This window comes from Abramis brama (genome assembly GCF_963993115.1).
Source record: "Abramis brama genome assembly, chromosome: 4".
NCBI lineage: Eukaryota > Metazoa > Chordata > Actinopteri > Cypriniformes > Leuciscidae > Abramis > Abramis brama.
The window spans coordinates 30,527,780-30,542,733 of NC_139966.1; the positions used below are offsets into that span (position 1 = coordinate 30,527,780).

The 14,954-nt window shown below is 37.7% G+C and overlaps 1 protein-coding gene across 9 annotated transcripts in view; it reads right to left on the minus strand.

The window, feature by feature from the left end:
• Positions 1-1,788: 1,788 nt before the first annotated feature.
• The window catches only part of LOC311081800 (uncharacterized protein), a 33,390-nt gene continuing 20,224 nt past the window's right edge, over positions 1,789-14,954 (minus strand). For 3 of the 9 annotated variants that reach the window (XM_084112485.1, XM_084112484.1, XM_084112483.1), the window contains 2 exons: positions 9,023-14,846; positions 1,789-2,569 (listed from right to left, as the gene is read on the minus strand). The gene's annotated coding sequence lies outside the window, so the exon portion shown is untranslated. Of the gene's footprint in view, positions 2,570-9,022; positions 14,892-14,954 lie in introns of all 9 variants that reach the window. The other 6 variants (XM_084112480.1, XM_084112482.1, XM_084112481.1 and 3 more) reach the window with 4 other exon arrangements.

Below are 14,954 nucleotides of genomic sequence, written 5' to 3' on the forward strand. Positions count from 1 at the left end.
CAAACCATTTTTGAGTTGCTGGGGGAGGTTTTGTTTGTAACATAGTTGACCAACATTTTGTGGACACGAATAAATTAATATATTTTAAGTATTTAAATGAATAACTTATATTTGAAACTATTATTTTTCTTTAATATTAAGACTTTTGTAAAAGATTGCAAAAAGAATTGATTTAGTTTAATGATTTTAATGGATGTTTTTGGACCCTCAACTTTCTTACATTGAAATCGGACATGGACAAAACTGTACATTTAGGGCCATAATGACACATTTTAAGCAAAATGAAGAATATATTGCACATATTGTCTGTGTGATGTTATTTCATGAAGCAAGTTTACACATAAAATGCAATTTGTTTGAAGAAATTTGATTGTATAAGTAAATTTAACATCAGTGGACATGCAGTGTACCCTAAATTATAGAATCACCCATGAATGTTACATATTTTACTCACCCTCATGCTGTCCCAGATGCATTTTACTTTCTCTATACAGATAAACACGAATTAAGATTTCTAAGAAAGTAATCCATCTCTGCTAGTCCTAAAAACCACACACAGTGATCATATACATCTGGGAAGGCATGAAGGTGAGTAAATGATGAGAGAGAATTTTCATTTTTTGAATAGACTATCCCTGTAAAGTCAGATTTTGCACTCAATTACAGCATAATGTACCCACCCAATCACTGTTTTGTTACTTGTACTGTAACAGGAACTGATCAAACGATCATTGCATCTAAAATGTATATACATTTGAAAAAGGCTATGTATTCTGTATATGTACTTGTGCATTTTGTATAGTAATGTATATCATGAGAATACTGTGTATAGTATAGAGTTAATGTTTTGTGGATTCTGGTCTTTCCTGTCACAACATAATTACATCCAAGACTTTCACTTTGATGCTTTTGTATATGCTGTAGTGACAATAAAGAATGTAAATTAATTTGAATGAATATTTTCAATTACATTCAATTGGTTTTATAACCAGTCAAAATTGAACTGATTATTGTTAAAAAAATGTATTTCCAATTTTAAATGTAAGAATATAATGTTAACTAAATAAAATAACAAAAAAACAAAACAAAAACAAAATCAGCATGATAAAAAAATGGCAACAAGAACATTCTTTGTGTGAAATGTGTAATGAAATTCCCTTTGAGGTCTGTATCATCTGACAGCAAGCCACGATTGTAATTTTCATTTTGTTTGAATTCTTCAGGATTAAGTGATCATTAAGTGCATATGCTAACAATGATGCCAACCTCGATTATCTGGTTGAAGTGAGACTTTCTTGACGGCTGAATATATCACACACATGTATACTAGTATTCTATTTAAATTGAAACAGCACAACATAATCAACATCTACAATGCAGAAGAATCATCAGGAATAAACAAATATTCTCCGAAAACATTGGACATATACAATAATTTTAGTATTGTATTCAGTACTTTAATGTACAATTACACCTGAATAGATCTCTTGCACTACTAAAGTTGACAAAGTAGTAGCAGCAGATACAATTCAAAAACAAAACTCCTAACTTTATAAAAACTAAAATGAAATTGGAAGCTGATGCTTGTAGATTCTCATGTCCACACTATAAACACAACACTAATGTCTTCACTTCCAGGTCAAGAAGCTGTCAATCATAAACTCAGTAGCCAATGAGAACACACTGCTGTTAGCCCCACCCCCACGAGAGATATGAGCCAGAATGAAATGAAAATTCAGGGAGCATAAAAGTTCAGAAGCGTAAATGAAAACTCTGGAAGCGCAAAGATATTTTATTCAGTTTCAGTTTATATTTTCATTAGTTTCTTGAAAAGTTACGTTCATTATTATTGATACAAAATTAATTCCATACGACTACAGGGGGTTAACCGTGAAACTCTGTCCACACTGGTGACACATAAAAGAATTTTCTCTCTGGTGTGAATTACATTATTATGTGAGTGATTCTTTAGGCGATTCCCATCTGTGAAATTCCTTTATTCCAAATGGATGTTATATAAAACATTTCTCTCTTGAGTGAATCCTCATATGGACATTAAGGCTGACTTTTGTCTCAAGCTCTTTCCACACTGATCACATGTGTACGGCTTCTCTCCAGTGTGAATTCCCATGTGAGAATTAAGGGTTATTTTATGTCTGAAACTCCTTCCACATTGAGGGCATATGAAAGGCTTCTCTCCCGTGTGAATTTTCATGTGAGCTTTTAGGCTGTATTTTTGAATGAAACTTTTTTCACACTGTTGACAGGTGAAAGGTTCCTCTACAGTGTGAACTCGCATGTGTCTTTTAAGGTTTCCTTTTTCAGTGAAACTTTTTCCACACTGTTGGCAGGAGAATGGCTTCTCTCCAGTGTGAATTGTGTCCATGTTGATTGAAACTCTTTCCACACTCTTGGCAGTTCAAATGACTTCTATTTTCAGAAAAAGTATTTTCAGTCTGTGAGCAACTAAAAGATTTTTCTCCAGTTATGAAATCATGATGAATCTCATACTGATCTTTCTCTTCCTTTTCATTCAGTTTTTGATTCTCCTCCTTTAGTGCCATCAGGTCTAAGGTGAAAAAAAAAGACAAATTAACCTCAGTTTAATTGCACAAAGCAACAGACATCAAAACATTTAGACATCACAACTTCTTGCGGAAGCTCAAACGTGCTGCGTAACACGAGAATGAACCTTATTAGTTCTTGTGAAAGCTCAAATTTGCTGCGTAAAGTATGGTTGATGTACTCAGCGGTCGCAGTGCTATCTGTACGGACCAGTACATGCTTGCCTGGTAGTTGCTTTCTGAGGCGGCCCAGTGCATGACGTACTGTTAACAACTCGAGGCAGTTGATGTGCCAATGTAGTTGGAGGCCCGTCCAGATCCCCGCAACTGCATGCCCGTTGTACGTGTCCCCCAACCGGTGGTGGAGGCATCCGTGGTGACCACAGTATGCCTGGACACTTGTTCTAGGGGTTCTCTACACGTAGCACACGTGACCATTCGTTCAACACAGAGGTGAAGTTAACGACCCTGAACTTGGGCGGGCACCGAGCATACTGAATCACATAGCCGAGACTGATGGTACAGATGAGCCAGCTGGAAAGCTGGGAAAGCTAGCCAGGCTTCCAGAGACCGAGCCAGGGGGACCAAGGGGACAACAAATGTACCCGCAGTCTGGCTGCGAGGTGGAAGGCAGTGACCCGACTCGGAAGGCATAGCGGCCCGAAGATGGGTCTGAGTGTGCAGTGCAACACTTAAATGTCTCCACGGATTGGCAGGGGGTGTGTGAGAAAGCATACTCGGGTTCTCAAACCGCACCAGGCTGCCGGCTGGCGATGCAAAAGGAGGCTGAGACTGGCAAGGCATTTTATACAGCATCGCACACCGCCAGTCTCACCCTCTTGGGACACAGGAACAGAGGAAATTGCTTTTATTGAAAATGTGGACGGAACAAAAACAAAGGATCATCCACACAGCCCTCCTCCGGGGAGAGAATGATGCAGTCACCATCTCCCGATGAGGCCGCTTGTACCTACGATTTGATTGTTGGCGATTTGCTGGACTTGCTGTCATAGCAACAGGTCTGTAACCTTAAACCTGCTCAGGCTTATTTCATGTTAACAGGATTAGATCGCGGCTTTATAAGCGGAGGTGATACAGGAAGTCTTTCACAGCCATGTCTTGTCTGTTTTTACGACAGGAACCTGCTGCTGAATGTGCAAGAATTAATCGTGTTTTGCAAGATAGACAGGATCCTTTAGCGCAGCGCGATAAACTACTTATTGAGAGATATTGTTTTTCTCGTGAGGGTGTCATATACATTATTAATTTGTTGGAACCACGTTAAATGTTCGACTCGTTGGAGTCGGGCTTTAACAACGGCACAAACTATTTGCATTGCATTGATATTCTTTGCGAGTGGCTCTTTCCTTTACACTATTAGAGATGTGGGAAACTTGGGGAAAAGTGCTGTCTGTCGTGCCATTCACAAAGTTTATCTGACACTCAAGCAGTTTTTAGGGGGGTTTGTGGTATTTCCAAGCCACTTAAGACCACAGGTTGTGAAGCAGAATTTTTTTGCCATTGCAGGAACATTATAATTGTTAAAGGGTCATGAAACCCTAAACCAAAATTTCTGAGATTTTAACAGAGGTATGTGTGTTGAACACCATTGAAGACAATGTTAGCATCTGTTAGATTTAATAGTAGGGGGAAAATGGTTAAATTTTAGTTTTTATATGCTATTTTCGTCTTCCGGGTTTAAAATCTTCATTGTGTCCACGTCACAGGCTGTGACGTGGCAGAGCACTATAGTACTTTGATGACTCATCGGTGTCTCATAATTATTAATGAGACTGAGTTTTTTATCCAATGAGAAGACACTTTCTCTTAATTATTCATGACACCACGTGGAACTTTCCAATGACAGACATGTCAAACTATGATATCGCGTAGTAGATGAGAGAGGTAATGATGGGACGCGCGTTTGTTTTCGTGGTGCAAAAGTTCCAGTGCATCTTTCCCCGCGATGCTGCCAGGGCTGGACTCTGACTGCGGGCGGCTGGTTGGCCATCAACCACGGACACATCTAAACTATGTGTGTGTGTAGCAACCATTCAACGGGAGAATGGTGGACTTCGGCCTTGTACACCAATGCAGGTTTCGTCTTGTGAGTGATGCGGTCCCGAGGACTTTTCTATCACTTCAGAGGTGTGTGTTTGTCTAAAATGTAACCCTGACCGTTTTACTTGCCTTCTGTTAAATCACTCGTTATTAAAATTTTGATATTTCGATAATACCTCAATTGTATGGAATGTATGCTTAATTTGTGCAAATTTCTATGTCACTGTACATCTTTATTATGTGGGTTTAGGGGGCGCGTAGATCTAGGATATGTAGGCTACTGAACAGTTTTTTTAAGCGATTTTTTTATTTATTTTCAAATATATGCATTTATAGTGTGTATATAAACAAATATATATTTTATAATGACATAATTATACATATACATGTGCATTTATATGTTTTAAATACAATTATAAGGTGTCAGTGTATTTCATTAGACTATAACTTTGCCAGCTATAAAAAAAATCTAGCATTTCCTCACGTTTTACCACTGATTTTTAGTGACAGTCGATGACAGTTCCCCCCCCCCTCCCCTCTCCCCTGCCGTGCCATACCACACCCTCTCCCCTCCCTTCTTCTCACAGCCACCACGCCCAATTAAGTTGCATTTTTCAAAAAGATTGTGAGCTAGACTTGAGCTGAAAGAGGGGGGTGTCGTGACCCTTTAATGAAGATCATGCAACCATGACCATACCAAAAAGTAGGACTTACAGTATTTGTTCCTCAGGCTTCCCTAACATGATTGGTGCCATAGACTGCACACATGTCCCCATCAAGGCCCCACCAGGCCCCAATGAAGGGGATTTTGTGAACCGAAAGGGATTTCACAGTGTAAATGTGCAGGTAAATTACTATTACAGTTCTTAATATTCCAGATTAGTAATATATCAAATAATTAAAAAAGTAATGTAATCAAAAAGTATGCAGTTGACTGGCTAAAAATATCTTAGATGGTGTGTGACTCCATGTCCTACATCACACATGTGGAAGCAAAATGGCCTGGTTCTGTGCATGACTCCAGGATTTTCAGAGAGTCACATTTATGCACATTATTTGGAAAGGAAATTATGTGGTAAGGAAATAATTAATATCAAGTTCACTGTATTACATAAATTTATTCTGAGCCTAACAAAACTGCATTTTTCCATTAGGTGCTTACGACGGGATCCTGCTTGGTGACAGGATTCTCTCTGAAATTGGTCTGAGATCCTCCGGCCGTGATTAAAGCATATTCTAAGGCATTGTCTGGAGTCTGTCTGGTTACTGCTGCGCAGCAGATTAGTGGAACACTAGAGACCTTATTCCCAAGTGCTAGTGTTTCGTAGGGGTCAAGGCGTTGACCGCCTCAGCCGACGTCGATTAGGAGACGCGCTAGAGGATAAAATATTATATAAATATTACTGAATATCTATAGGATATTATATAGAATATAAATATTATTGAACGTCGATCAGGAGACGTTTAGGGGCGTCGATAAGGAGACGACCCAGGTTAAACTTAAGTCAGATGCATAGGGGAAAATCTACCACAGTACAAAACATCCAGAGAGGTGAGAAGGTAAGAAGGATTATAATGATACACTACCAGTGTTGCCAACTTAGCGACCTTGTCGCTATTTTTAGCGACTTTTCAGACCCCTCTAGCGTCATTTTTTCAAAAAAAGTGACTAGCGACAAATCTAGCGACTTTTTGGACAACCTCAGTAACCTCCAAATGTTGCCTGCGAGCACGAGGTCTTGCTTTCTCCCTGCCGTCACTCTTTCTAGCTGCGTCTACCCTGTTCAGTGAATGGCAGAACGCAAGTATGACGCGATGCTGTCATGAATATGCTAATTGACGTATGACGTCATCCAGCGACATTCAGCAACTTTTAGGGAAGGCGTTAGCTACTTTCCTTTGAAAATAGTTGGCAACACTGTACACTCCATCCCCAAATCAATAACCAGTAAAAAAAAAAGTAGTGGACACTAGTTTCTTCCCCACATTGAATTAAAAGCAAGACTTAAAAGCAAAAAAAGTATTTTTGTGGAGGATTTACACTTTTTTTTATTGAGATAGGACAGTTCAGAACAGACAGGAAGCAAGGTGGGACAGAGAGAAGGGGACGGGATCAGGAAAGGTCCACGAGCCAGGACTCAAACTTGGGATGCCCGAAGCGCAATGGCGCTATATGTCAGTGCACTGCCCACGAGGCTATTGGTCCCGACACAAAACGTGTCAGGACCAAAAGTATTTCTTAAGTAAAACTTTTTCTTGAGTGTTTGTCTACATACCAAGATGTAATTTGATTTCGATAATAATACCAAGGTATTTGTACTGCAACACTGATGCAATTTGACTCCCCTGATAGGTCCAAAGAGCGATAATATCAGAGATATACATTTTAGAGTTTGTGAATAACATGCATTTTGTTTTTTCAACATTTAAGACCAGCTTCAAAGCACAAACCCTTTTTTGGATTATATCAAAAGCAGATGGCAAAAAGCCACAGATTGCTTTTTAGAGGGAGCTGAACAATAATTAATAATATCATCTGAGTAAAAATGAAGCCTTGCAGTATCAATATTAAAACCAAGACAATTTATATATATACTGAATAATAGCAGCCCCAAAACAGATCCTTGAGGGACTACAACCTCCAAAGTAACTAACTGAATGCCTTCCATATATACACATTGGGATCTTCCCTTTAAATAAGCAGTGAAGCACAAAATTAAATTTTCTGATAGTCCTACCCATCTAGGCCTACCGATATTTAATAATATGTCATAGTCCGCAGGTTCGAAGGCCTTGTTTTGATAAATCAATAAATAGACAAGCACAATGTTGCTTATCGTCTAAGGACTCCACAATATCATTGAAGACTTATGGCACTTTTCCACTACACAGTACCAGCTCGCCTCGACTCGACTTGCCTTTGTTTAGTTTTCCACTGTGTAAAAGTTGTACCTGTACCTGCTTCCAGGTACTTTTTTTGTATCACCTCCGGCGAAGTTCTGAGCGAGCTGAGGCGATACTAAAATGTGACGTGAAAACACGGCAGACTGCTGATTGGTCAGAGAGAATTGTCACTATTCACTGCGTCATCATTGCACGCGCCAGACGCGATTTCCTCCATTGTCCTGTGTGTGTGGGTAGCGGGTGTGTGTCGCGTAGAAGATTACGTCACGGCAGTTTCCTGCGGCGTCACTATGATGACCAGGTACTATTGTGGAGGTACTATCTGCAATGGAAAACGGAGCGAAAAGCGAGCCGAGGCGAGTCGAGTCGAGCTGGTACTGGTAATGGAAAAGCGCCATTAGTAGTAGTACTGTACCCTTTACGGAATTCTGATTGTTTAATAGACAGAATAGTATGGCTATTTAGGTACCATGTCAATTGTTCTCTAACTAGATTTTCCAAAAGTTTCGAGAGAATACAAAGTTTAGATATAGGCCAAGGTCTATAATTATCTATAAAAGAAGGTTTACCGCCTTTTGACAGAGGAACTACAAATGCTGACTTCCAGATCCTTGGAAATTTGTTAGTTAAAAAGTTGTTAATTTATCCTCCCCTAATGTATTTGTTTAATAAAGAAAGATTAAACAAATACATCAGCGGAGGATCAATTAAATTAGCCACTCATTTTAAAAACAAAGGAACAATATAATTAGGAGCTGGCAATTTATTCACATGGCGTCACCTGGCATTATTTTAAAGCAAAAAAGACGTCGGAGAAAATAACTTGCTCAAATGCTAACTCACTTGTCCATAGATTTCGTTCTGCTTCAAAGATGGTCAAATTCAAATATATATATATATATATATATATATATATATATATATATATGACAAAATAACTGCAATATGATTTTTGTGTTAAATCATGTATCCCAACAAACAAGTAGGACAGTTACATTTTACACTGCGATTGGCTACTTATAGCGGCTTCAGTCAACTGCAAAAGTGCAAAAAAAAGTTGTGTGTGACAGTGGACTGCATTTCAGAGACAGGACATAGTTTTCTTTTTATGTATTTATGTTCACAAAGTGAAACAGGTTATAACACGAGCTGTTGTTTTTTAGTTTTTTGCAGGCTGTCATATTACTAACAATATTTAATGTGGTTTATCTGAAGGTAAAGTCTTGCCTACTTCTTCAGTTTTCATTACATTTAATTCAAAAGTAGTTGTGTTTAATGTTACACAAATAATTTTGTTTAGGTTGTTTTTAAGACGTTTTAAAAAATAACTTTGAAGGAGCAGCTTCTCAGGTGCACTAGAAGCAAGGTTATTGTTTAGCTGGTCCTGTGTTTTCAACATGTCCTTACATCTTCCAAAAATATCATTTATTTCTGTATCAGGACATTTGAATAGGGATTAAATGACTGAGTTCAGCTTTGGGAAGGAAACCAACCTGTTTGTTCCTCAGTATCTTCTCTTTTCACTCTGAATGTTTCTTCAATCTTCATGTCTTCACTCTCCTCTTTAATAAACACCATCTTTATAATAGTGTATTATAGAGGATCTCTGTCGCTTCACCAGGAGTTTTTCTGTGTGTTTGGACAATCTGTCATGATTAAGGTAAGAATAATTAACAGAAATAAAAATACATCCAAACCAAATCTCTGTGTGTGTCTCAATCAGCTCTAGGTCAGTAGTTAATTGCACTGGTAAGAGAGTCAGTCAGAAAGAGAGTTAATGGATTTAAAGGTGAACTAAGTAACTTTTTTTACCTTAACTGAACAGCTTCGGAGTCATTGGAATGGTTATATTACTTATTTCGGGTTGAATGGTGGTCGTTTCGCACCCCCCTGGTGCCCGTGAGCGGAAAATACGCACTTGCAACTTTGAGCCGGCGGGCCGCCGGCCGCCGCGTCAGGAAGTCTCGCGTGATATCAGGTCTCGCGATGTAAACAATTGCTTTACGGCCAAAAGAAATCTGCTAAAATGCTGTCATTATTGCGCTCCCTCACGCTGTCCGAACCCGAATGAAGAAGACGTTTTAGGCTACGTCTACATTAATCCGGATACATTTGAAAACGGCGTTTTCGTTTATAAACGCTCTCCGTCCACACTAGCGTTTTCAAGCGTTTTCGGACGTTTCAGTGTGGATGAGAAACTTTTGAAAAACGCCTGAAAACGCTAAACTCACATTTACTGCGCATGTGTAAAACCCCACAAAAGCTCACTGATATGATTCAGATGGAAAAATAAATAATGAAGTTATCGCGCAATTCTTCTGACAGGATAATTTTATTTAGTAAAATATCTCACCATTCACTGATGCGTCCAGGTCGAACGCAGACACCATATGTTTGGTCTAAAACGCGACTGTTCTCATGTATTACCGCAGGACAGCAAATGTGAGTAAATTCTGTCATCTTTGCAGGACTGTGGTATGAAGAGTGTGCAATGTAGAATATTTTTAGCAACAGTGTGAAAGTGAATAGCACATAACAGGCACAATACTGGTATAAACATGAATATCTATTGGTACAATATGCTTCACATGACTAAATTTACGTCATCGTTTTTAAATCCCTCCGGTTTCACAGTCCACACTACTACGCGAAAACGGCGTTTTCAAATGTATACGCTTTGGAGTGCGTTTTCAAAAAGCTTCGTTTTCATTAATAAAAACGCCGTCTCAGTGTGGACGGAAGGTCAAAACGGAGAGAAAAAGATGCGTTTTCAAACGAAAACGTATTAGTGTGAACATGGCCTTAAAGAATGTCCCATCTGCTTTGATGTCGTTGATCTATAGCCTCTGGTGTCTGAGAATCACCAACGAGTTTTTACAACAGTGTTGTCAAATATCTATTCCGAAGCTGTGGGGGGAGCTCTAGAGAGAAACCTGCGAGCAAAAAGCGAGAATACAGCGAAGAAATCCCGAAGCTACTGAGTGCTGCTTTAAATGACCCGATTTAAAAAACCAAAAGTAGCTTTAGCCAAAAATCACTCGAAACTAGCACTACAAATTAATACAAGAACATAGATTATACACAGACTTCATGTTTTGTTATTATTTAAATTTGCCACTTTATGGATTTTATATTAATATTGGTTAGTAAAAAGTTTTCATTACACGTTTGTTGTTTTCTCGGCACTGTTTTGACCAGCAGGTGACGTCAGCGTGCAATGATTCAAGCGATTAATTCAACACTGAATAATTTTGCCATTTGATTCCGTTTGAGTTTCAAAGCTCAGTTTCTCTCATCAGTACTTGTCAGTGACCGAATTCGTTTTTAGGATAAACTGAATCACGATATATGGAGCGAAATGAGATGCATCTTTTCTGTTGCTCATTATGGTTGCTCTTTAATCACGAAATACCGTTCAGGAATTTTATACAATAATGACAATGTTACATTCAATAATAAAACATTCGTTTAACAGTTCGTTAAACTATAAAATTAACTGAACGGTTTGCATTGATTTAAACACTTTAAATACAAACCTTTCTCCAGCCGAATCACAGACACAGGAGAGGGGCGCAACTTTGTGACGTCACACCACCCCTCCAAAATAAATGTCCCGTTCATTCGCAACAATCAGGTACGTATGTGCATAGAAATTCACATACAAATAATAAAACATATCAGCAGCATTCAAAGTTGAATTCTTGATGAAATACATATTTAAACGCATGTTGGTTTATAGAGTCTAAATGGCTAAAGAGTAGTGTTTGTGTGCAGAAACCATTTAAGTGGTCTGGAACTTTTTTCAGTAAACCAATTTTGGGGTTTTAACCTATTAATCAATGGAGCTTTTCCAGCATTATCTGAGTGGAACAATTTCCTCCTTCCCACTTCAAGAACGAAATCTATCTAATCTAATCAGAATCGTTACCAGTAATGAAATTATGTTTATTGTTAACTTTTACAAATGTACACAAATGGCCAGAGGCTGTATCTATTTTTGTTTACCTATACAATTGGTCATAGGTAATTTATTTAACATTTAGTAACCACTTTGATTAAACGTACCTTTGTATATTACTTGGATTTTATAGTGTCCCGTTATTTATGCTCTTCTGTACATTGCACATACTCTTTGAATTTATAACTACTGAATAATTTGTTTTATATGTACTTGAACACCAGTATAATTTTGTAGTTGATCTAAGAGTATTGTGTGATCTATAGTATCGAACGCAGCACTAAGATCAATTAAAACTAGTATTGAGATACAGCCTTGGTCAGAAGCTAATAGTAAATCATTTGTGATTTTAACGAGCACAGTTTCAGTGCTATGATGCGGTCTGAATCCTGACTGAAACTTTTCATAGATGTCATTTTCTTGCAAGAAAGAGCCCAGTTGAGCGGACACCACTTTTTCTAGTATTTTAGACATAAAAGGAAGATTTGAAATGGGTCTATAATTTGCTAGATTATGCGGGTCTAATTGTGGTTTCTTAATGAGAGGTTTTATAACTGCCAGTTTAAATGTTCTTGGAACATGACCTAAAGATAAAGATGAGTTAACAATATTGAGGAGAGGCTCTTCCACTACAGGTAACACTTCTTTCAGTAGTTTAGTTGGTATAGGATCTAATAAACATGTTGTTGTTTTAGATGAAGTGATAAGTTTATTTAACTCTTTTTGTTCTATAGTTGTAAAGCACTGTAATTGTTCTTGCGGGGGGATAATTGAGGCTGAATTATAAGGCGCGATTGAGGATTGAACATTTACAATTGTGGTTCTGATGTTTTCTATTTTCTCAGTGAAGAAGTTCATGAAATCATTACTACTAAACTGTAACGGAATATTTTGTTCGGGTGACGTCTGTTTATTTGTTAGTCTAGCCACGGTGTTAAATAAAAACCTAGGATTGTTTTGGTTGTTTTCTATTAGTTTGCGGAGGTGCTCAGCCCTATAAATAGTATAGTATAAATACTTAAATACAATGTATCATAATGATCAGATGATTACTTTATCTGAGGTCTCACTGATGATTACCACAGAAAATGTCTTTAATGATTATAACAATACTAACCTGATGCCGTCTATAACCTTCTGTAAAAGAAGTGAGAAAACAGATCTCAGTTTCTGTGAATCCCAGGGCTAAGCATTAATATTTATCAATAAATATTCCAAAATATACAAGTGTTATTTATGGTATATGAAACAAAATATGTATTTAAAATGGACTTTAGGAGGATTACATGCGATGATTCACAGAAACTTGATCTGACGAACGGAACCAGTCTGTGCTGAACCTGCAGGATAACTTTCCCTTACGATCAAGCTGTGAGGCTTGTGGCTTTTCCTCATTGATCGGTAGCACTCAGCCCTAATGGCAGGTTCCAGAATCAAATCACAGAAGGTGCTCTAGTAAAGTCCAGATGTAGGCGAAGCACAATAAGTCATCACTTTTACCAATAATTGGAATATAATTTCAAAAATATATTCAGCAACAAATATTTTTCTATCATTCTGTTAGTCTGCCTTTACAATCCTTTAATTTGTTACTAGTATTTTAACATGTCATATCCTCCTGAGAACCAGAAAAAAAAAAGGTTTTGTGAATTATTTTTTTAGGTCATTGCATTGTTTGGAGCAAAAGAAACAGCATAACATTCAAAAATGTCTTTATTCCATTTATGTCCTTTGGACACCAGGAAGAAAACATGTTTGTTTTTTTGGTCATTCACCAATCAATTTTTAGGTTTGAAGCTTTGTATAAAGCTCTTTATTATGTTTATTATGGATTCTCAAATATGTTATGAAAGATATAACAATGATTTGATATACCATTTTACTTTATGAAATAGGCCTATGCGTGTAAACATGGCCATAAATGCCATTCCCATTCTATGCAATTAATCTATATACTAATTTGCATTCTATAATTCCATAATTTGTATCTAATTTGCATATTAATTTGTTTTTGGGGCAACATGTAGGGCCTAATGAAAAAAGAGACATGGAATAATGGGGAATATTTTCATACATATTCATATATATAAAATATATTTTCATATTAATTATATTTTCATAAGAATATCCCATATTTCATAAGAATATTCCAGACTTAAAACTGTGACATGTTGTCAGAGAAATTTGTTAAAATATAATGTCCTCTGCTGAGGCAAAACATCTTTTCCTGGGTCTCGGAGGGTATTTTCTGTCCCGTGCATAGTGAATCCAGCATTTCTATGTAGATGTCACTTCCAAAATGTTGCATCATGCAATTGGTCGTCGGTCCTATTAGCAGCATGAAAAATGATAGATTTATTCAATGGATTATATAGGCTGTAGCCTTGAAATCGAGCCAAGACTGCTCCCTTTACAATCACTAAAATACTGTCGCTTTGTCAGTTCATCGCAATCTCATAAAGTTCCGTTATCATCAATGGAGCTGCCAACAATGCACGGTAAATCTCTTACTTACATCGTGTCTACACTTTGTTTGTTAATGAGGTTTTGCGACTCTGCATAACTCTGAATAAAAAGCTTTTGCCACACGTTTTGCCAATATATTACAGTATCAACTAAGGGTGCTCTTGCTTGCGTTTGAACTGTAGAACTGGGCCTATCAAATAGTTTCCTCTCCTGTGCTTGAATCTTTGTTTGTTTCTAAGATTGACAATGGCATTATGAAAATTGTATGTGATTGAAATATAATAGAAGACAGAACGAGACATACACATAGTATCACTAACTTTACACTAAGTTACACTGCTGCGCTAGCATTAGCTAGCATGCATGCTAAAGGCATGTAAAGATACTACACAGCCAGATCTTACCTTCATAACAGTGGATGTAGCTTGAAACATATAGCTTGAAGCCCTTCTTCTTGGTTGTTGATGTATGATTCAGTGTTTGGATAATTCGACTCGCGTCGTTGACTGTAACCCTTGGTACATCTTGAAGCGACCAAATAAAAAACGCCATAGTTACTATGGACGCTACGTGCGCCGGATGTGACAAAGCTGGCTGACTTTAAATGCGGAAGAGAGTGTGAATAAAGCCCATTATGTGCAGTGAAAGGCAGCAAATTCATTAACAGTTGTAGATGAGGAGGAGATAAAAAGGCAACATTTTGTGGAGCAATGGCTGCTACATCAGTACGGAGGTGTGTGTGGATGCGGAGTCAGGAGTGATTGGACTGACATGGATGGCTTCAGTGAAATTGATTTCATCCACAATTTCAGAATGTCAATGGCTACTTTCAATTACATCTGTCAGCGCCTTTCCGGATCACTCTCGTGGAAAAACACTCAGCTCAGGCGACCCTGAGAAACAGAAGAAGAAGATGGGACTGACTCACAGGTTGTGTCCTGGTGGAAACAAACAAATATTAAAATTATGAATGTCATAAATTATGGATTTGTTGCCAGTCA